Raw genomic sequence first — 21,818 nt, forward strand, 5'->3', positions numbered from 1 at the left:
AGTGCCTGACCACCCTCTCCATGAAGAACCTTTCCCTAACACCCAGCCTGACCCTCCCCTGTCCCAGCTCCATGCCATTCCCTCGGGTCCTGTCGCTGTCCCCAGAGAGCAGAGCTCAGCACCTGCCCCTCCGCTCCCCTCGTGAGGGAGCTGCAGGCCGCCATGAGGCCTCCCCTGGGCCTGCTCTGCTCTGGGCTGAACAAACCAAGGCACCTCAGGCGCTCCTCATACGCCTTGTCCTCCAAACCCATCACCATCTTCGTAGCTCTTCTTTGGACACTCTAACAGCTTTATATCTTTCTCGTACTGTGGCACCCAAAACTGCACACAGTACTTGAGGTGAGGCCACACCAGCACAGAACAGAGCAGGACAATTCCTTCCCTCGACCGACTAGCAATGCTGTGCTTGACACACCCCAGGGTACGGTTGGCCCTTCTGGCCGCCAAGGCATGCTGCTGGCTCATGTTCAGCTTGCTGTTGACCAAAACCCCAGATCCCTCCCTGTGAGGCTGCTCTCCAACATCTCGTCCCTCAGCGTGTACGTATAACCAGGGTTGCCCCTTCCCAGGTGCAGAACCCAGCACTTGCTCTTGTTAAACTTCATGTTGTTGGTGATTGCCCACCCCTCTAATTTGTCCAGATCTCTGCAAGGCCTCACCACCCTTGATGGAGTCAACAGGTCCACCCAATTTGGTATCATCCGTGGACTTGCTCTAAAAACCCTTCACATCCTACATCCAAATCATGCACGAAAACACTGAAGAGGACTGGTCCTAAAATGGAGCCCTGGGGAACCCTACTAGCAACAGGTCACCATCCCAACGTTACGCCATTTACAAGAAGCTTCTTGGCCTGACCCATCAGCCAGTTGTTCACCCATCATATTATGCTTTTATCTAACTGCATTCTGGTCATCTTGTCCAGAAGGATACTGTGAGAGACAAGATCAAAAGCTTTACAGAAATCCAGAAAGATTATGTCAACATCTTCTTGACAAAGTGGAGGGATAGAGAGAATGCTCCTTTTCCATACTTTTGAGTTTTTTTTAGAGGGAAAAGAAAAATAACATCTTGAAAAATTTATCAAGGTTTAGTCATCTCAGTTGCTTCTGCAGCAGAAAGCTACAATATGAGATGCAAATATAACTGGACAGGAAACCAACATGGTGTGTGGTTTAAGAGAAATCCGTTCTGTGTATTATTTCTATGAGTTTGAAGAACTACAAGAGTTGAAGTGGTTACAGAAATTAGCAGAAATTGTACTTTTCTGTGGAGTAGCCTTATTAAAAACAGAGTAAATGTGTTATGGGCATAAGCATGATACTGCTTGCAAGATAAAGTATACCTGTTTATGTACTGTAATTATTAATTTCTTTAGCTTTCAGAATTTCATGTTTTCTTACTGTGTTTTGCACCATTACAAGACACTTTCAACAGCTGCCACCAAAGGTTTCGTGTTGTAAAGAAGTGACACAGTCTCTCATTCACTGTACCCTAATGCCTGAATAGCTCACCGTCCTCCACTTGCAAGACTGGCTCTGCTTTTACATCTTTTTTTTTCGTAGTTTAAGGAGATCGGTGAATTTTTCAGTTCTCTCAGCTACCTACCTCCTGCCTTGACTTTCAAACAAACTTTTACAAACTCAGAAAATCCCACCCTACAACAAACAAATCCCTTAAGTTCCTAACTCCTTACCAAACAGCCTTAAGAAGTTCCCTTAGTTTGCAGCTGTACAGTGTCCCAGGGTAAATGAGGAGGCATACTCTTCTTAGAGCTACTACAGCCAATCTTTCAATTTAAAAGCAACTCCCTCTGGCTGATGCTCTAAAATAGCACTGACAATTAGTTCACTGTTAGCACACAGTATGTGTAACAAAATGGGAAACAATTTTTGCATACTCTGCTACTATCAGGATGTCTCATTCCAGCAGGGTTTGCTCCATCAAGCTGGAACAGGGACGCTTGGTCAGGTCTTTGCAAAGGTACCCACTGAAATGAGTGCACCAGCTCCACTTCCACCAGAGTACAACCTGCACTTCTGAGAAGCACAACAGCATTCATTATACAGCTACTCCCCTGAGGCCAAAAACCAGTTTTTCCTGCAGAAATGTGAGAAATCTCATGTTTCTGTAACGTTGGTAGAGTCCAGACAAAATTCCACTTTAGATCCAGATCAAGTATGCCACTTGAATAACACTCAGCAACGTGCCTTTGGCTTTGCATATGGCGTATCCTTGACTTCTGGAATTCTTCCACTTCAGGTGGTTGCAGAGAATCAAGAACAATCCTAACTGTGTGTCCCCCCAAAATCTTGGGATCTAGACAGGAAGCACTACAGGAATGTGCTCAACTGCTGCAGGCTTTTGTTTTGTTTCATTGTTTGCTTTTTTAAAGTTATCAGACTACTAAACCAGCTTGCTGATGTTTACAGGAACACAAAGTGTAGGACTAGAAGGACTTTTCACGTCATCAACTCCTACTCCCTACATTTTCATGCAGTCCTGTCACAGTGCATTAATCAAGCGATAAATGCATTGAATTTCACTTTGAGCATCAAAACAGACTAAACCAATTACTAGGGGTGCCACACTACTCCCAGTTCTGACTTTTATCCCCAAAATTCAATACCCTACGCTGAAACCTTTTTCCTTCTATTCTTTTTCTTCTGTCCCTTCAGTGCAAGACTGAGATGCCAAACATAACCTTCGAGCACAGTCTGGCTGCCACACACAGATGGAAGAGCCTCTTAAACTACATTTTTACACTGCTGGTACTACATATACCAAAGTTTAAGAATCTCTTATGGAAGTGTTTATATGAATAACATTTTTTTTTTCAAAAACCAAGTTTATCTACATCTATAGCCATACATAGAATTTATTACTGTTTAGTAAAACTCTGGCATGTTCAGAGCCACATAAGTTACGTTTACAGAATGTACAGCACCAACATATAAGTGTAAATACAAAAATAGATTCCAAGGTCAGAAAAAAACATTAAAAAGACGACTTTATACACCGGCTTATTGTAGTTTACTTTCGAAATGACCTCTACAAAAACCAACATTTTAAATGAGAAGCAGCAGCAACTAATATTTATCCTGCATTTTTTTAAAAAATAAAGACTCCTAGATCTGTCATTGCAGATAGTCTTCCCCCTTTCTACACCCTGTTACAAAAGAAAGATCCTCTCTTTCTTTCTAAATAATTAACTTTACGTTAGGCTGTATTTTCATGGGCTATAACAAAGCCAGTAATGCCCTAAACCAATCTCAAAATAAGCAAACCAGATCTTGGTAGCTTTTCAGGTTGGTTTGATGAAGTGACATTGTTGCCTCTAAACAATATCAAGTTAACGCTCACCAGCATTTTGCTGATGGAATGTCTTCAGGAGGGAATAATGAATTACTGCCTTAGCTAACCATCATTGACAAACCATAGACTTACTTGCAAACACAAGCCAATTATTTAGCTTTGATAATTACATATAAGGCTACCCCTAGTTTACTGATGCTACAAGCACTTGTCCTTTTCTGTTTCTTCTGATACTACTGAGAAGAGCAACGGCTTGAGGAGTAGATGGATCTTGTGGGTCAACAAAAGGTTGCACAGCTGGTGTTGGCAACAGGGTTTTGGCTGGGATCCTCTCTGAGGATTGAAGACTTCTTGGAAGAGAAGGGATCCACCTTACAAAGTGAGGCAAAAGCATCTTTACCAGCGGGCTGGCCAACTTGGTGAGAAGAGCTTGAAACTAGAAATGATGGAGGGCACAGATGATAACCGGGTGAAGAACTGATCGAAAAGGATATCTAACAAGGAGTGCAGCAGGAGATATGGAAAGACAGAACTGGAATAAGCAGGCCGTGGTCATCACAGGGGACTAACCACTCTGGTATCTGCTGGAGGGTCAATACAGCAGGGTACAACAAATCCCAAGAGTTTCTGGAGTATGTTGATAGCTTCCAGGCACAAGTGATGGAGGTCTATCATTCCTGACCAACCTGATAGACTTCTATGATGAATGGGCTAGCTTGGTGGACAAGGGGATGTTGTTTATCTTTACTTCAGCAAAGCTTCCAACACTGCCTCCCTTTGACAACATCTTCATAGACAAACTGATGAAGCATGGACGGAATAAATGGACATTGAGACAAACCGAAAACAGTCCAGACTGTCAGACTCAGTGGCTTGTGACCAGCAGCTTGAAGTCCAGGTGGAGACCAGCCACAACAAATAAAAGATTAACAACGTTTTCTAAAGGAAAAAGAAGAAACGCTAAGTCACCTAGGTTTTAGCGAGGTGTTCAGTATGTCTCATCACCCCAACTCTACTCACTGAGGAAGTTATCTTTTAATCAAAACCATGCTGTTGCTTTTGAATTGTTTGGACATGAGCTACAAGATATGGACGGGGGCAAAGGGAGGGTGGGAGAGGGCAGTGTCAAAAGAGCAGCCAAAATGAGCATAGAAAGTTTCATTAAAAAGGCTTGCAAATATTGAATTTCAAAGTTTTTGTCGTCTTCTCCTCACATCCCAAAAGTGTTCAATACAAAAAGCCAGAAACCTCACAGCAGCAAAGGATAGATACATTGCTTTACCGAGTGTCAGAGGTATATAACAGTAGCAAAAGGTATTTTATGAGCACAGAGAATTAGATTATTAGAAGTACACAACAAAATTTTAAAGAAGGAAGATTTAGCATACAATAGGCAAAGGAAATTTCTTCAAGGTGACAAGTTTTATCAGCAATAATTCTCATCCAAAAGGAATAGGAGCTTTGCGATACAGTATTTGGAAGTCTAGATATAGCACATTCCTCAATGGTGGAGAAAGAATTAAAATTATAAAGTACACTTGTATCGAAAGAAGAAAAAGCTTTCTTGGGACTTCCAAACTTCAAGGGGCATGCAGACAACTATTCTGACATGACAGCACTAGCTTTTTATAGACTGAAAATTGCTAATTCCTTGTTTTTTCATTTGTATGAGTGCCTCATCTAAACACAAAGTAAAAAATTACAACCAGAGATATTACGAACATATGAAAAATACATTTAAAATGTTAATACTGTTTTATTTAATTTAGTAAATTGAATACCGTTGGAAAAGAAGCAGAAATCTAGATAAAATTTTCAAAAATTCCTTGAAGAAAATCCTGATTTTCCAAAGGTATTGAAACTACTGTAATGAAACAGACGATGCAGGTTTCCTTGCATACCCCCCCTTAGGCACCGTACAACAGGCAATGTGACACGAGCAGCGAGAGGAACTGCCTACAATCTCTAGCACAGTTCACATTCACTTCTTTAGAATCGAAGTGAAAAATCAAAAGGCCACTGTTTTGTACTTATTTACTTTTGAGTCCACAGTTGGTTATTCATTTGTGCTTTAAACAGCGACATTGACAACAGTTCTCTGCTAGTATTACTGAGTTTCTTCTCAGCTATATGAATAATCGCTGCAGAATTTATTACCCACTGTATTAAGCGGGAACATTTATTTTTAAGAATTCTGCTTTTCATCAATTTGTCAGTTCTTGCTACTGCAACTTCATCTGGCTATTCCTCAAAACTGACTTTTAATTTTCTGTCTTTTAACATCATAGAAAGTAACCCTGCTTCTTTTTTCCCCTCTAGTCTGAAAAGCATTGTTGCATTTCAGGTTGCTATATGCACATATATCAGACAGCAGGTGTAGATTTAGGATAAGAAGGATCCGGCTACACAGCACAGCACTGAACACCCTGCCTCATAGCTGGTAGCTAACAGAAAAAGCAGCAGCAGTTTTTTTTGAGGCAGTGTGTTTCTGTGGAGGGTTCCAGGGGATGAATCTGGTTTAACTAAAGGGATCACCAGCAGGCTTTCTGTAAGGAACACACTAACAAATGACTGAAGGAAAACATTTTTTTAATTCAGGAAGAGCAACATTGTTAGGCTGAGTTGAAGACGTATCACTTCATTTTTATGTTTTTTTTTTTCTGGTCACATGGAACTAAAGCTAGTTCCAAAGCCATTTACTATTTCAAGATAACAATGACTCTGTGTGGATGGTACTTACCTAAATTCTATGCTGTACATCACAAAATCCACCCAAAAACATTGGAGAGACCTCAAATATAGTGCGCCTCTGGAATTCAGCTACACAGACAAGCTTTCATTTCCTATTCAGTTTTCAATACCTTATGCTAGGAGAACACCACTTCACTCAACTCACCAGAGTATCTCTGAAGGAGAGAGTCTTCAAGGAGAGAACATCCGCATTTAAGATTCCATTCTGGGAAAATGCTTCGCTCCATTTCCGACTAGAAACCCAGTATATGCTCATTTCTCATTATTCTGTAACTATCTGATGTAGTCCCGTAATACACATTTTCTTGCTTTCTTACTATTTCTTGATTCTAGTAATGAATACTTATTTGCACTACAGTATCAAGAACAAAGGACCAAGGCTTAAGAACAGCCACCTACATCACCTGTTTCAAATTCAGAGGGGAATAAAATCCAGGAGGGATTATTTTTAATTCCAACAGTGCCAAACAGACAAAAGTTTAATTGCATTTACCAAAGGAAGCTAGCCTTTCATTCCTCCAGGCATACTACGAACACACTCGTATTCAAGGATAGCTTCACGTATAGACAAGAACACTTTGTTCTCTATCTGGCTTTGAAATTATGATATTTTAGCACATTTCCTTCCAAGTCCCTAATGGCTCACATTGCAGAAACCCTCTACGATTGTATCTATGGACTCTGTTAAAAAGGTAATAAAACACCCAAGTTACCTAGACGTCAAAGCAGTGACACAGATTCATGTAGGACAACTCCCTAGTAATGATTTAACCAGCAGCCAGTCAACCAATACCTTCAGCAGCACACAAGCAATTATTCATACCACAAGAGTTTGTTATGAAACCGAAGTGAAGAGGAAGTTTTCCGGATGACTTCGGTATACCACTGACCACAACAAACTTATGTGCAACACAACCTTAAACGAGACACTGTAACTAAGACCATTCTAAATACCCTCCTTGCAACTGCAAAGTCTTCAAATGCCGAAAAAACTTCCAATGGATTATGATGCAAAGTTGAGTACTAAAACACAGGAGGCCTTTTTATACTGCTCTTTATATATATTTATATATATATATATATATATATATTTATATAGCCCTTTTTATACTGCTCTCACTTGTAAATTGAATAAGCACATTAAGTCCACCATCATGGCCATTAATGAAGCTATTGTAATACCACAGGACAAGTCAGACCTCTGTGGGACTCCTTTCACACACTCTTTTCTTCTGACAATAATTTAAGTATGTTTTTAAAACAAGTTCCCTTAATTTCCTTACCTGTGAGTATTGTTAAATCCTTGCTACAGTCAAGCTACAGTGTACAGCTTTTCTAGCCTATATAAAATCCCCTCACCTTACCGCAGAAAAAGGTTACCATTTCAAAATCCCAGGCAATTATTTGCCCTCTATCAGTATTCAATGTCACAGCTAAAATTGCACTCGGAATTGCAACTGGGACAGCCCCCTGCACATACACGAATTGAAAGGAATAATCTCGTTGTGACTCAGATTCACAGCAGCAGACAAAATCTTTGAGTCTCGAATGGAAACTCAGAACAACACGATACCCAGAGCTTGCCACAGCCTCACCAAACATTTTGCAGCATCCTCCACGAGTACTTGCCTTCCTGACAACTGCTCTCAGCATTCTCACATCCTTTTAAAGGTACCTTCCCCGAAAGGAAAACAACTTTCTCCAGATTTAGAGCTCTCTTCCCTGCTCCAAGCAAGCACGATTCCTTCTCAGAGCAGCCACATTCAAGTTCTTGGGGAAAGACTGTACAACAGATAATTTGTCAAGCTTTTAATTGAAGTGGTCATTTGATTCAAATGGGAATAAGCAAGTACCTCCAGAGCAGATTCCGAATAATATACATAATAAATACATACCACTGCACTTCAGATATTCACTATATAAAGACACTATGTGGATAGATATGAAGCATACTTCAGCAAGAAGAAATAACAGAAAGGCTACTTAGGAAAATCACCAACCAAGAGTAAGGACAACAGGCAGCAGGCCTGGTAACAAATATCCAGCCCATAACTTGCTTAGCTTTGAGTAAACCGCGCTGTTAATGGAAAAGTCACGTTTCAAACAGAGGCTGTCCCCTCAGTTACTCACGTTGGGGGACACAGACAAAACACTGTGAGAGCAAACAATGAAAAACCACCCTCATCCTGAGCTCCATGGCAAACACTTGGGCCCACAGCGCTAGTCAATTTATACTGTTTTTAAATTATTATTATTTTTGGAAAAAAAGAACAATGATGTGAGACACAGGGTTTAACAAAGAAATATTTCCAGCTCTGCCACAGTCACCTGCAACCCTGGGCAGATGAACTTGTCCCTTACCATCCCCGCTAGTATCTGTGGAAAGTCCTGCCAACCATAAAGCACCACCCACCTCCTTGCAGGCTGTCCCTCCGATTCACCACCACCAATACCGTTGTTCTGACAGCTTTATCATACGCCGTGCTGTTTTAAACATTAACCACATCACATGCATATTTAACAACTGCATGTATTTGAGTTACCTCCTCCTCTTGTCAAAATACACCATCTGAATGTGAAAGTCTCTGGACCTCAACAGGTTTTGTTTTGACCTTAGCATTACCTCAGGTCCCCACATGACTAAGTGCCACGGCAGGACCAGTAAGAACCGACACTCTGATTATATAAAAGCACTGCTGTATTGCAAACAAGCCTCTAAATGCTGCTTGCTGTCACATCAAGACATAAATGAAAGAAGAGAACTTACCTGCTGGCAAGGAATGTCTTGAAATATCTGTAACAATAAAGAAATACATTTAGAAGCAGAAGGAAAAATAGCCCTGCAACTGAAGCAGCCTAATCACTTTTCTGCAAAGCTATACTTGCTTAATAAAGCCCATTATCTGAAGCAATTTGCTAGCTGCTAGGCATGCCACCTGCAAGTCAGAAGCATTTCCCTTGTCTCACCCTGTTCATTAACAAGATTATGTTTTGCCCGCCTAATTGAAGGATAAAGATGACACTACTAAGCAGTGAGGGTAATTATTACAGCAGAACACCAGTCACTATGTACAAATTCATGTTACATACGCATTTCTCTATTATCACCTATATAATTTCAGTGTTAGAAGTGTCAGGGTTACTCTTGGCATATGAAGAGGGCATTATTATTTTCTTTATTCTTAACCCTTTAGAGAAAAGACCATAAAAACCTTACCAAAGAAACCTTACAAACGACCAGGCTTGGAACACAAGAAGCAATACCACAAGAAAGGAGGACTGATCTTTGCCACTGTCTGAGGCACAAGACGCAGTTGCTGACCATTTTTATAGCAAAAGTCAAGGCTGTCTTGAACTACAGTCGACCTTACAAAAACCACTGGTTCAGTCTAAATAGACCATATTAAAAAATGATACCTTAAAAAGAGTAGACATCAATGTAAATACATGAACAGGCAATAATATAAATTATAACTCATTATATTTCCTTCTGCCTGGTTTTCCTACATCTGTCATCTCAAATCTATGTGATCCGTCCATGGGACTGGAGGTGCTGACCAGGCTCAGAAGAGAAACTAAAACCCACCCAGAATGAGAAAGCAAGAGTTACTCCAAGTCAGTAAGGATGAGGACAGGGGACAAGCATCGAGGGGTTAATGAAAAGTGAAATAAATACAAATATGGGAAAGTAGGAAGAAAACAAATAAGAAACTAAACTGAACTATGAAAAAAGGTCTACATAGTTGCTTGGTCAAAAGGCAACAGCAATATTGAGTAGCAAAATCCCTGTTCTGGGTACAAAAGCCCTGTGGAAATTGAACTTCATCAATAGGTGTAGCAACTGGAACAAATTCAGAGATTATCAGGGCAGATGGTCACTGCATTGGTACCTATTAGAAGAAATAACAAGGCTTAATAAACGTAGCCCTGCTCTCACTGCCAGACTCGTAACATCATGCTTGCTTTCATTTATAAGCCACGTTTGCAGCTGCAAAAAATGGCAAAACTTGAATACCAAAGAGGATTACACTTGGAAGGAAAACTTAAAGGCAGCCTCCTGAAAATTTCAAAACCCAACTTCAGTACTCTGAGAAACAGTGAAGAAGCAAAACAAAGCTAAACCACACTTAAAATGCCGAACAAAAATAGCAACAGGACACCCGAAAGAGCAGAGAAAACATTGCATGCTTTGTTCTGGAAGAACAAAAAGTCTGAAAGTCAGCTAAGTTACACCGAAGAGATGCTCACCATGCTGTCTGCTTATGAACAAAACAAGCTGATGTGGTCAGAAATGCCTTTAGATAGGAGAAAGGCAGGCAGGAAGAAGCTGCACGAACCGCAGGAAGGAAAAGCCTCAAGTCGCCTCCTGCAATAGCTTCTGCATCGAGTACACATCAGTGTACAAGGAAGGGAGCTTCCTTCTGGCAGAAAAATGTTGAAGCTACAATTAACTTGTAAAATTAAACAAATCAAGAGAAACGTCACACCTTTCTGCCTGCCTGTTTACATATAGGTTTGATAGTTTCCCCCCACTTTTTTTTTGGATAAAGACAAAACAATTTCTGCTTTTCACTAAGACCACACAAACAACCCTAGCCACTCGAGTAAATAACCTAGAGTAAGACTGCGGAGCAGAAAGCATTACATTTGATTTTAATTTTTCTACCGTGATGGAAACTAATCTCTAAATTCTGTTTATACTTAAATTTGTAAAGAAAACTGAAAATTTAATTTACCATAAAAAACTAAAAGCTGCATTAAAGTTTCCTTATAGCCCTTGATGTACTGGAAAATTTTTATCACAGCATTTATTGCTCCTGAAGCAGCCCATTTGATTACTTGTGCCTCCACAGCAGATCCCAAGAAAATAATGGTAAACACGGCCGCCAGATAAATACATTATCATACCACAGAGATATGCAGAAAACGTTAATTTACATTCTCTGAACTTAGCCAAGCAATTTCAAACAGCTCGAGGGAAAGCTCTGTGTCTAGGACACACACGTGATTTTAACTTAACGAATTGCTTGTGATACTTGTGTGTTTGTCCCCAACTCCTGAGTTGCTTCTTCCTCTGTGCTATCCCCGTGCGAAGGCATCTGTGCACAGGTAGGTCCCACCGACCTCCCTAGGACCCACCAGATCAGATCTGCTGCTATACTGAAGTCCACGACTGTAATGATTTAGTACTTCCAAGTTCCACTGCAAATTAGTTCTGTAAATGCATAAAGTGAAGAGATGCTGCACCTCCGGGACAAGTATACTGAGCAGCTTCCTGCAAGTCCACGTTCTTCTAATACCGAGACTGTTTTCCAAGATTAATTGACACGCACACACTAGAGTTAAAAACAAGTAGGCCAGAAGAAATTGAAGCCTGAAGGTCACATCAGTCAACTGAAAATTGCATCGATGCACTTAGTGAGTTGCTTGTGTCCTATCTTTCAAAGATTTCCATCAAGCCCAAGGTCTTCCATAGGCTAATGAATCTTAACTCTGGAAAACAGCAACTGCTAAGAAACATCAACTCATAATAGCAAAAAACGAAGCAAAGACTGTCATGATTGCAAACAGAAGTACCAGCTCCATGCTTTGTGGTCACTGTGCACCCAGGAACCACAGCAGTAAATGTTACTTCGTTATCTTCATGCGTTTTTATTAGTTGCAGTTGCATCACAAATTTTGAAGATTAACTTCCATGATGTTTCTTACCGTTGGGCCTACCCCATCTCCCCAGTGCACTCTCATCTTTTCTGGCTTGAAACTTTTTAAGCTTATTCTCTGAATATAGTTTTTCATTTAACATCTAACATTGAAAAAAGACTAGTGGGTTCTGACAGCGTTTTAAAGACTTAATTCACTGAGAAGTAAACAGACTATGCATTCAGCCAGCTACTCATTTCAGATCATGTTTACACACTTGTTTTCTTTGCTCTGAAAAAGATTTCCCTTTTTGAGTTCCCCTCCCCAGTTTCGCCCCCCAGTTTTCCCTCGTTTCTCACTTCCTGGAGTGGAGCCGAGCTCACACAGCCCCACTTGATGCTTCCAAGAGTGCAAGCACCTCACCCTGCCACCCTACTAGAACAACACAGCCCCACACACCAGGCTGCCAGGCCAGACCTCTGCCCATCAGTCGCTGCTGGGAACCTGAGCTCACTACAATCCCTTGCATTACAGCACAATCCAAAGCACATTATACCATTCACATCTCTATAAAGGAGAAAGTCATTCGCTGCTGAGATTAGGAAGAGGGAAAACAAAAGTTAGGCTCCTAACCTTGTGTGTGACTGCAAGAGTCCAGAGACAAGAGCATTTTACTTCCCTTTCCAGGAGCTGTTCTGTCGGTGAGGATCCCCCCCACTGGAGGTTTGCACTGACCTGTCTCCTGCAACTCGTTTCCTGAACGCTCATGAACTGGCACGTGCACCACATTTACAGCTGGGTAACACGAGCCAATCGTACATTCCCATCTGTTCCAAACATTTTCTTCAAAGTGTATTTAAAAAACATTCAGATTTCATATATTTCTCTTTCTACTGCTACTTCCAAGCAAATCAGTCACGTTCTGCATTTATGTTCTTACTTACCACGCTACTAAAAAGAAACAAACTGTCAGTTATTACATAGGCAAAAAGAAAAATAAACTTTAGACCATTTTTTTTTCCAGCCTTTTATATACCTAGCAAAGGTAAGCTACTTCTCAAGGAAAACTGTTTTTAATCCTAGATAGATAGTGGAAGGATGAAGGAGATGGCTTCAAGAGGTCATTTTCAATCACTTTCTGTAACACTAGACACAGGTGACAATAATAGAACAGGAAAGAAGCTGTAACAAAGTTAGAGGTGCTACGAAATACAGTTCCTCAGCCAAAAATCTTGCTAAGTAAATCAATTACCTACATGAATTCACAGAAGGACTTCATTTTAAAGAAGGAATACTACTGTTACTTCTATACCCGTTGGGATGGTCTGTGGCAGTACAGTTCTCACACAGGCTTTGCTGATCCAGTCAACAAGTAGTGTTTTCTATGATATCCAGCACTCCAAGGGATTCATATATTTGTAACACTTCTTTTAAAAATAAATTAAAAAAAAGTTTAAATAAAAAAGTTGTTTTGAATGAAACCATGCATTTTGCACTGCAGACTTTCCTCAAATGCTTTCTTGGAAATGGAGCCACAATTTAACTTCCTTCTTTCCAAGAGTAACATCTAATCATCAAAAACAGGAATATTTTGTGAGCTTTGTGTTCCTGTCCCATGGTAAGATGAGAATATGGCTCCACGGGCCATGACAGAGGCTCACACACTTACCCAGGCTGCAGAACAGATCTCTTTCCAGAGCCGCGGCAAGCAGACGACCACAAGAAATTCAATCCTGTTTTACTGTAGCAATAACAGACTAACCTAACAGTATCCCCTTGAAAAGTGTTCAGCTATTCAGTTCACGAACTGTTCTCTCATTCCTGCGAGGAATATGGGCTCTCAGCATGCGAGGAACCGCAGACCACAAGCTCCCAAGCTCCAGGAAGCGAAGCAGGACGTGTCCTTCAGCAACCAGCCCTCCAGTTGAACGAGGAATATCACAGCCACAACTTCAAATGCAATTTTCTTATTTACCTACCGGTACCAAAATCATTTACGAATACATTTGCGTATTCAGCATTTAGCCTTCCCGTGACTGATCCTGCACGATGGTGCCTCAAAGGCTGCATTCAACAGCCCTGAAGCCTCTCTTCCTACTGCTTGCTGACAGGCAAAGGGGCCTTGTGGATGGATGCTCCCCTAATCTTTGATGAAGCTTAGATTTCATTGTCTAGGTTTTCATTTTTAAAGTGTAAACAATTAAGCAGAGAACACAAACAACCTTAAGAAAACATCATAAATTGACATTTGTTGTGAAGCTCAAGGATTTATTGAAAATGAGTTAACTCAAGGAATTTGTGAAAAACACCTGAAGGACAACGCAATCATTGGTGAGAGCCAACATGGATTCACCAGGGGAAGGTCACATCTAACAAACTTAATTTCTTTCTACGTAAAGATCCCTTGGTTTGTTCAGCCCAGAGCAGAGCAGGCCCAGGGGAGGCCTCATGGCGGCCTGCAGCTCCCTCACGAGGGGAGCGGAGGGGCAGGTGCTGAGCTCTGCTCTCTGGGGACAGCGACAGGACCCGAGGGAACGGCATGGAGCTGGGACAGGGGAGGGTCAGGCTGGGTGTTAGGGAAAGGTTCTGCACCCAGAGGTGGTCGGGCACTGGGACAGGCCTGAGACTGATGGAGATCGAGAAGCGTTTGGACAACACTCTCAGAAATATGGTCTGATTTTTTTGGGTGGTCCTTTGGGGACCCAGGAGTTGGACTCAATGATCCAACTCAACTTGTGGGGACTTGTTGGTCCCTTCCAATTGGGATATTCTATGATTCTTTTATTTCTCCATGGCCATCTGATCCATCAGGCAAAGACACTGGAACTATGATTAATTCATTCTTGCAGCATATCCAGTAAGGAAAAGCCGTTAAGGAGTTTTTACAACATGATTAAATTCCCATGCAAAATCTACAGTAACCAATGGTTAATTTTTCCATATATTTTCATTCACTGTTGAAAGTTCATACCTTATTTCTAACCTCAATCTAACCTACTTCTAATTCAGCAGTCTGCAGAGCTGAATGGTAGCAGCCCTTTATTATATCATTTCCCATTAAGGCAATTTTAGGTTAAAGATCAACTCAATGAGAACTCTTTTTACATTAGCTGCACAGAATGAGAGACAGAAGCGTTTCACTATAGAGGCCCATTTCTCTAAACCTTCGATCATCCTTACAGATCTCACACTATTTTTGCTTTTAGTAGCACCTCTGATTTGCGGATACCAGTACCTGACACAGTATTTGTACGTCACCCACAGTCTAAGCAAGCCGGTGGTGTTTTTAGTTTTTCCCCCATTGACGTATTTATTGCATTTGCCTTAAGCATAGAAACAGCCGAATAATATAGGACAGACTCTTCCATTCACCCAACTTGCCCACACTTTTTGTCCTTTCACCAAATCAGAGGAAATTCAGTGTATAAAACCACACGGCTTTTGTTTTCAACCCTACTTCGTAAGAGACCCAGGTTGCGCTGTAATGCTTTATTAACTTTGTTTAAATCCTTGTTTCAACTGTGAATATCAGCAGTAATGACTTAATGCTTTCATCTACGTCTGTTGAAAAGGTTAATGAGCGAACAGCCAAGAATGAACTGCTATTAGACCCTCCTCAGGAAATGTGCACATTCTGTATTGTATTTCGAGAAGGTCTGTTTTACAATTTATTAGTTTTAATGCAAGCTGTTGTCTCTGAATCGTAAATGCAACACAAAATTAAGGTAAGGAAAAATTAGAAGACCAACTGCCATACTGCACAGAACATTACCTTTTTTTTTTTTTTTTTTTTGAGATGGTTTGGTTGACAGAACAAGTATGATATATTTACGGTATCATCACCACCTATCTGCCATACTTCAGACAGCTTAAAACAATATAATGCATAAGCAAAATATCCTATGGCAGAAACACAAGCGTCAACTTGTCCTATAACTCAGGAACGTGTTCAGTTTATATTTATTTCCATAACTGACAAATTGACAAATCCATAGCTAATTAACTATGGTATTCTTCTCACTGCCCCCAACCTTCTGCTTGTACCTGCCTTCTGCTTCTCACCTACTGTGATTTAAAAACAAAAGCAATGTTTAGTCTCCTTAGTTTACAGCATCTACAAAAGTCTTTCAACAGTTTCCAATAACAATTACCCCTCTCCCACTGAAGGAGACGCTCCTCGTAAATCACTTGGCTTGGTTGTTGAATGCTAGTTTTTTGAATTAAAAAAAAAAAGCCCAAATTCCCATTGAGATGCTGAGTAACCCACTTGCATTTTCCTTCATTTCAGCTGAATTCTGCCCTCATCTAAAAGAGCATGCACCTGAAAACTTTAAATTAATTTGCACAATGTAATTGAGCGTATCCACAGAGCTACCTATCCAGCCACTGGTGGCCAAATTTTAGAGCAGGCATACTAAGTGATAAGAAATTAAATGAAAAAAAAATGGTGGAAGCTATATTCAAGGAGGTTACAAGCACAAAAAACTCCATGGTTACTCAGGGCAGATGGGATCATTAGCATTACTTACAGAGTTACAGAACAACTCAGGCAAAGAATTTATTCTTATCTCAATACTCTTTTGCCTATGGTGAACAGAGATATGGATAAAGACTCAGGAGCAAGGTCCCCTAAGAGTTGGTTTTATGCCTAACAAGATGGATAACAAACCTGCAAGTCTACAGGTACCATTAAGCTCTTGGGGGTATGCAAATACCATGCTACCAGGAAGAAACTCCAGAAGGACCTCACAAAACGAAGCAAGTTACCAAAAAGTAGCAGATGTACTTCGCCATAGATGTGATGTAATGCATCTAGGGGAAAATTTTCTGAGCAATACCTCAATCACACTTACCACTTACACTTTCTGCAGTTCCAACTGCAGGAGGAAGTCTGAGTCACTGCTGACTGTTTTCTCTGAAATCATCAGCTCCAACAAGGGCGAGAGCCAACAACAACAACAAAAAGGCAATAAAGCATTGCGTATCATTAGGAAGGGCACTGAAAATGTGGTACTTAAAAATGTTGCTATATAAAACAATAAGACATCTTGCATTCGGTTCTGGCTTCTGCACCTGAGAAAATGCATACTGGAGTTGAAGAAGGTTCAGGGAAGGGATGGAGCAGCTGCCATGTGAGGACAGACAAAATAATCTGGGACCCCCCTGCTGAAAGGACATGAGACTCACAGAGTACAGCCACAGCTTACAAGCAAGGGTAAAGAGGAAAAAATAAAAGTATCGATGCAGCACCACTTCTCATCAAATCCTGCCAATATGAGAAGTAGGAGGCATCTGAAGGAAGTACTGGAGATAGCTTCAGACAGACAGGAGCACAACTGGCAGCGAGCTTCCTCAAGTGCCTGCACAGAAGCAGGTAGCTTCAGCGAGTTCCAAGGGACTGGAACATCCATAAAGCATTTAAACAGCATGTTTTGTTGTCACTGAAGCACGACACTGGGCTGCAGAATCACCGGTCTCATCCAGCAGGGTCTCTCGTGGTCCTGAAGTCCCCACCACAGCTCTGTGCAGATGTAGGGCACCCACAGGCTTTAGGGCTGACCTGCAGGGATGCCTACTCAACTGGAAGCACTGTTTGGAGGGTAGGTCACCTACGTTATAGGAATGATCTTATATTTTCGTGGCTTATAGCAAAAAGAGATTGTGCTTAACTCCGAACAAGCCCAGGAAACTTTAAAAATGTTTAGGATGTGTAAGGAGGGACACCTGTGTGCTGGCAGTGGTTCAGATATATCAGGAGTGTCTCCAGCACTGACCTGTGATCATGTAATCCTGGTGAAAATCCTGTGACATTTTTATGAACCAACCAATTCAGGCCCTCAGGCAAGCTTAGGGAAAACAGCAGACTTGTACTCTACACACATCTACCTCTCCCCTCCTCATTTGTACTACAGAGTGTTTCTTCCTGAAAGCAATACGTTTAGAGGATTTTTTTCTTTTTAAACATAGGCTTGACATTGCCTCCTATGATTAAAATTCCCTCCCTTGTCATTTTACATGATGGCCTCGTGACATGCGGTGTTCCAACACAAGTCACCCACATTTTCAAAAGGTGACAGGATTTTGTAATTCTTGTGCTAAAATACAAACCAGCACTGCATGCCAGAACAGCTGCTGCAGGTATAACAGGAACTCAGTACGACCATGGAGATGCTTCAGAATAATATATATATATTTTGGGGTACAGAAGTGAACACCAAGGACACAAAAATAATGGAAGATAATTAGAAGAAAGTATTTCAAGGCAGGAAACTCAAAAATAATTCCCCCAGAGCCAGAGATCCCAGAAAACAATGTGCAAGAATATTGTTCTCTTGGTTTTCTAAGGATAATTGGTTAAGAAGACAGAGTAAAAGACCAACACCGTAAAAAAAAAAAAAAAAAAACACCGAAAATTTCTTTTCTGAATACCGGAATGGTATTTTGCAAGCCTTTTTTTTTTTTTTTTTTTTTTTGGGAAAAGACTTAAATTCTTAGAAAGTTGGGAGAGTCATTTCCCTTCATGTTCCACCACTGTAAAATTATGCTGTTTCCATGGCTATGGCCCACACACGGATTCCATTGTTCCGGCAGTTTTTCTGAAGCTAGAATTAAAGTTACAGGACATTTGAGTGAAAGAAGGCTGAAGGAAATCAATGCAACTGGCACGGAGGGAAGGAGAAGTAAAGAAATTCAAGAGACAACGTTTCAGTGGAAGAACACACACACAGCAGTTTGTCAGGAGTTTAACATCTTATCATCTCTGCTCACGCGTTGCACCTACCTAAAAAGGGCTGTTATGTAGTTAATGCATGAAAAGACTAACTTACCTAGTGCCAAAAATAAGAGTTTTATTCATTTCAATGGGATTCCTGCAAGGCATTCAAAGGAAGCTTGACAGCAGCTGCAAAAGTTTTGCTCTGTACAGAAGCCTGCTCCAATGCACAAAATTAAATCTATTTTAATGAGAATACTGATGGCTTACTTAGCTTAAGAGTGATACTATGGACGGAGAAAAGAGAAAACCTTAGCTACACTTAGAGCTGATTCTCAAAGCATAACATCTCTACAATGAACGGGCATTTCCACAAGCACATGGCTTAGGGCTTTTGCAACGGGAAATTGCTCCTCCAGCGAGACATAACAGCTTCGTGGTCCTAACAACGGACGAAATAACAGGGAACCGAAGGCAGCCTGCTCAGCATGCCAGACAGGCTTCCAATAAATTTACCACCACAGGCATAAGGATGACTCCTTTAATGTTATTTCAGCAAGCCTTAGCATTTCTTACTAGGGACACAGATTACAAGCCTTCGAACCACTTTGCTGTTGGGAGGCACAACATGCTGCAAAACGCAATGCTGGTGCTATAAAATATATATAACAACAAGCTTTTTAAGACCTAGATCACAAAGAAAGGAAGGTTGTTTCAAGAACCACCTAGGTTAAATTATTTGTCAGAGACTAGACAACATACGGTAATGTTTTTCTTGTTAATTTTCATTATTATTTCTATAGTTACACAAACATGCATAATTATTTTAAGCCAAAAAAGCACAGCTCCTATGTCAAGGTCTTAAATAGGTGAAAGAAATAAAGATGGCAGATCAGGAAATAGTAAAAGAATAAGTAAAAGAATAGTCTGAGCCATACACTATACATTCATTTAAAACATAAAACATTTGGGGGGGGGGCTATGTTTAATAATAACTGCATTTGTGTAGGCTGGTTCCCCCTTCATGCAAGGTAGATGCTAGGGAGAAGTTTTTCCCCTAGCTTCAGCTCTGCTTCTGTCACCTTTTATACTATATATAGTTTTCCAGCTGGAAAGAGAAATGGAGAACAAATTAAGACAGCAAAAAAAAAAGATGACAGGTGAGGTAGGGGGGACCTACATGCAGAGAAACACGACAAGGAAATACACACATACACCAGGACAAAGACACCAATAGATGACTGATGAAAACTAGATTAAGAAGAAAAAAAGGGTGGTGGGGGAACAAGGCTGCAGCCAGAAGGATTTCAGTACACAACACGAGACAGGCTTTCTTCTCCTAATTGGCTCTGTCATGTAGCTGTCGGAGAGCGACTCTCGAAAGACACTGTTGTTCGTGTCAAAGGAAAACCCCCAACACGTCTGTTCTCGGCAAGAACACGATCAAACAAGAGCCCCAGTTGGCTTGACAGAACACAACGTGCGTGCGGCTTCCATCTTCTGTTTGCAGCAACTTCCAAACGTGGCCATTACTCACATCAGCCAAGTGAGCAAGCCAGTTTATTTCTAATACAGTAGCACCCAAAGTCTAGCATGCATGATTAATGGGTTCTCATATCCACAAGCCCACTGAAAAAACTTCAGCTTAGCATCATTAAGATGCTATCGGTCCTGAAATGCAATTTAAGATAGTATTTCTCCCTTTAATCTGCTGCGTTATTTAATCAATTTAAATGCGCAGTAAAAACTCAATTTGACAAAATTGAATGCATTATTTCTCTCTGCCTCTGGCATAAAGCAGATTAAGACCACCAGAAATACTTGCAGAAAGATTCAAGACTCACTACCATCTTGGGAGGCAGATAAACATCAGATATGCTACAAACTCTATATTCTGTAGACTCAATCCTGGGTCTACAAAAGCTGTGGGTTTTTTGGTTAACGCTGTAATTACCTCCCCAGCAGCTAACTCAGACTGTGCCTCCTACACAAGCCATGACTGCAATATTTAAAGTCAAGCTGCATAAAATATTTGATGCTATGCAGACTCCACTGACATTACAGAGATGGAACAAGGACAAAGACAACTCTTAGTTTATATATATTTTATTTCTCCCGTGTAGGTTCCAGGCCACGGCAAGTTGGATAAACGCATGGCTCAGAACTGAACGAGTTCCAGATCCAAATCCCTGTTGTCTCTGATGAGACAATCAGCTCACAATCCTCCTCAAAAACGTATCAAGGTGGGATTTAATCTGATTATCCCCCAAAACAATGAAAGGCAACGGCAGTTGACATAGCAGAATGCATGGAGGCCCATGGAGAAGGTCACGAAGCTGGACGTGGACGTGCTGCAGGATGATGCCTACCTACTGGGCAGCCCCAAGGGTACGTACCCCCAGGGGTATGGCATCGAGACGGGAGCTGGCTCTCTGAGGGGCAGCTCTTCTCATCACACTGTAGCCCTGCCGCTATCTGTATGATGAAGTAGACGCTTCTGCCTTCGGCGCTGTCAGACTGATTTTCCTCACAAATAATTAACAGGCCAACCTGAAGGGCAGCAGCGGGGAAAGGAATCCTGATGGAGTAGTGTTCATGAAAAGTGATCATTATTTTCTTCGCTAAAGATTGCTATGGTCCCTACATAACTCCAACTTACCTTATATTGAGAACTATTGAAATACTAGAATGTTACAGGTCTATTTAAAATTGACTGTCTACCACAGTTTGTATCTGGACTTGATTTTGCAGAAAAAATATTTTTCTGACACAAAATGCCCCTAAAGAAGTCAGTCTGAAGTTTACTATTTCTGCTGATGTTCAGAAACAGTACTGTTTCGCTTAAAGAGTACATAGTCAAATATTTCAGTAACAGCTTTCCTCCCTTTATGCAAAGGGATCATACAGCGTATACACTCGTACAATCACATCTTTCTTGAACTTGCTTAGTTGATATGTAAGATGTAATACTAATGCTGATTATACATACTGCTGATGTATAATGATTCCTTATTAGCAAGCTAGAACACACATTGGCATAAATAAGGAGACCATGTCTTCCTTGAAGGATAAATAGAGAAGGGCCACAGATCCTAATTATAGAAGCACACTTGGTACAGTCACGTGTAGGTTGGTCATGGTGAACAAGTGTTTTCTACACAAAAAAAAAATTCAAGACTGCAAAGAAGCATACAGAAAAGATGTGTGCTTTCTCCTCAGCAATGAGGGCTGAAAGACAACATAACGTACATCTTCCCTAGCACAATACGATGTGTAAGAAATTACAGGCTTTATTGTGGCCGCTACATCAAGAAAAGACAACGATAAGCTTTTTAGAATTCTTCGCTAATATTACAGTTTATTGGTTATGCCATCACTGGTTGCCCAAAAAAGCCAACCA

The 21,818-nt window shown here is 40.9% G+C and overlaps 1 protein-coding gene across 4 annotated transcripts in view; it reads right to left on the bottom strand.

The window, feature by feature from the left end:
* Positions 1-21,818, bottom strand: part of PTK2 (protein tyrosine kinase 2) — a 203,894-nt gene that overhangs the window by 152,796 nt on the left and 29,280 nt on the right. For all 4 annotated transcript variants that reach the window (XM_040547367.1, XM_040547366.1, XM_040547365.1 and 1 more), the window contains exon 3: positions 8,834-8,860. The gene's annotated coding sequence lies outside the window, so the exon portion shown is untranslated. The remainder of the gene's footprint in view (positions 1-8,833; positions 8,861-21,818) is intronic.

The sequence above is a fragment of the Cygnus olor genome, chromosome 2 (genome assembly GCF_009769625.2).
Source record: "Cygnus olor isolate bCygOlo1 chromosome 2, bCygOlo1.pri.v2, whole genome shotgun sequence".
Lineage (NCBI taxonomy): Eukaryota > Metazoa > Chordata > Aves > Anseriformes > Anatidae > Cygnus > Cygnus olor.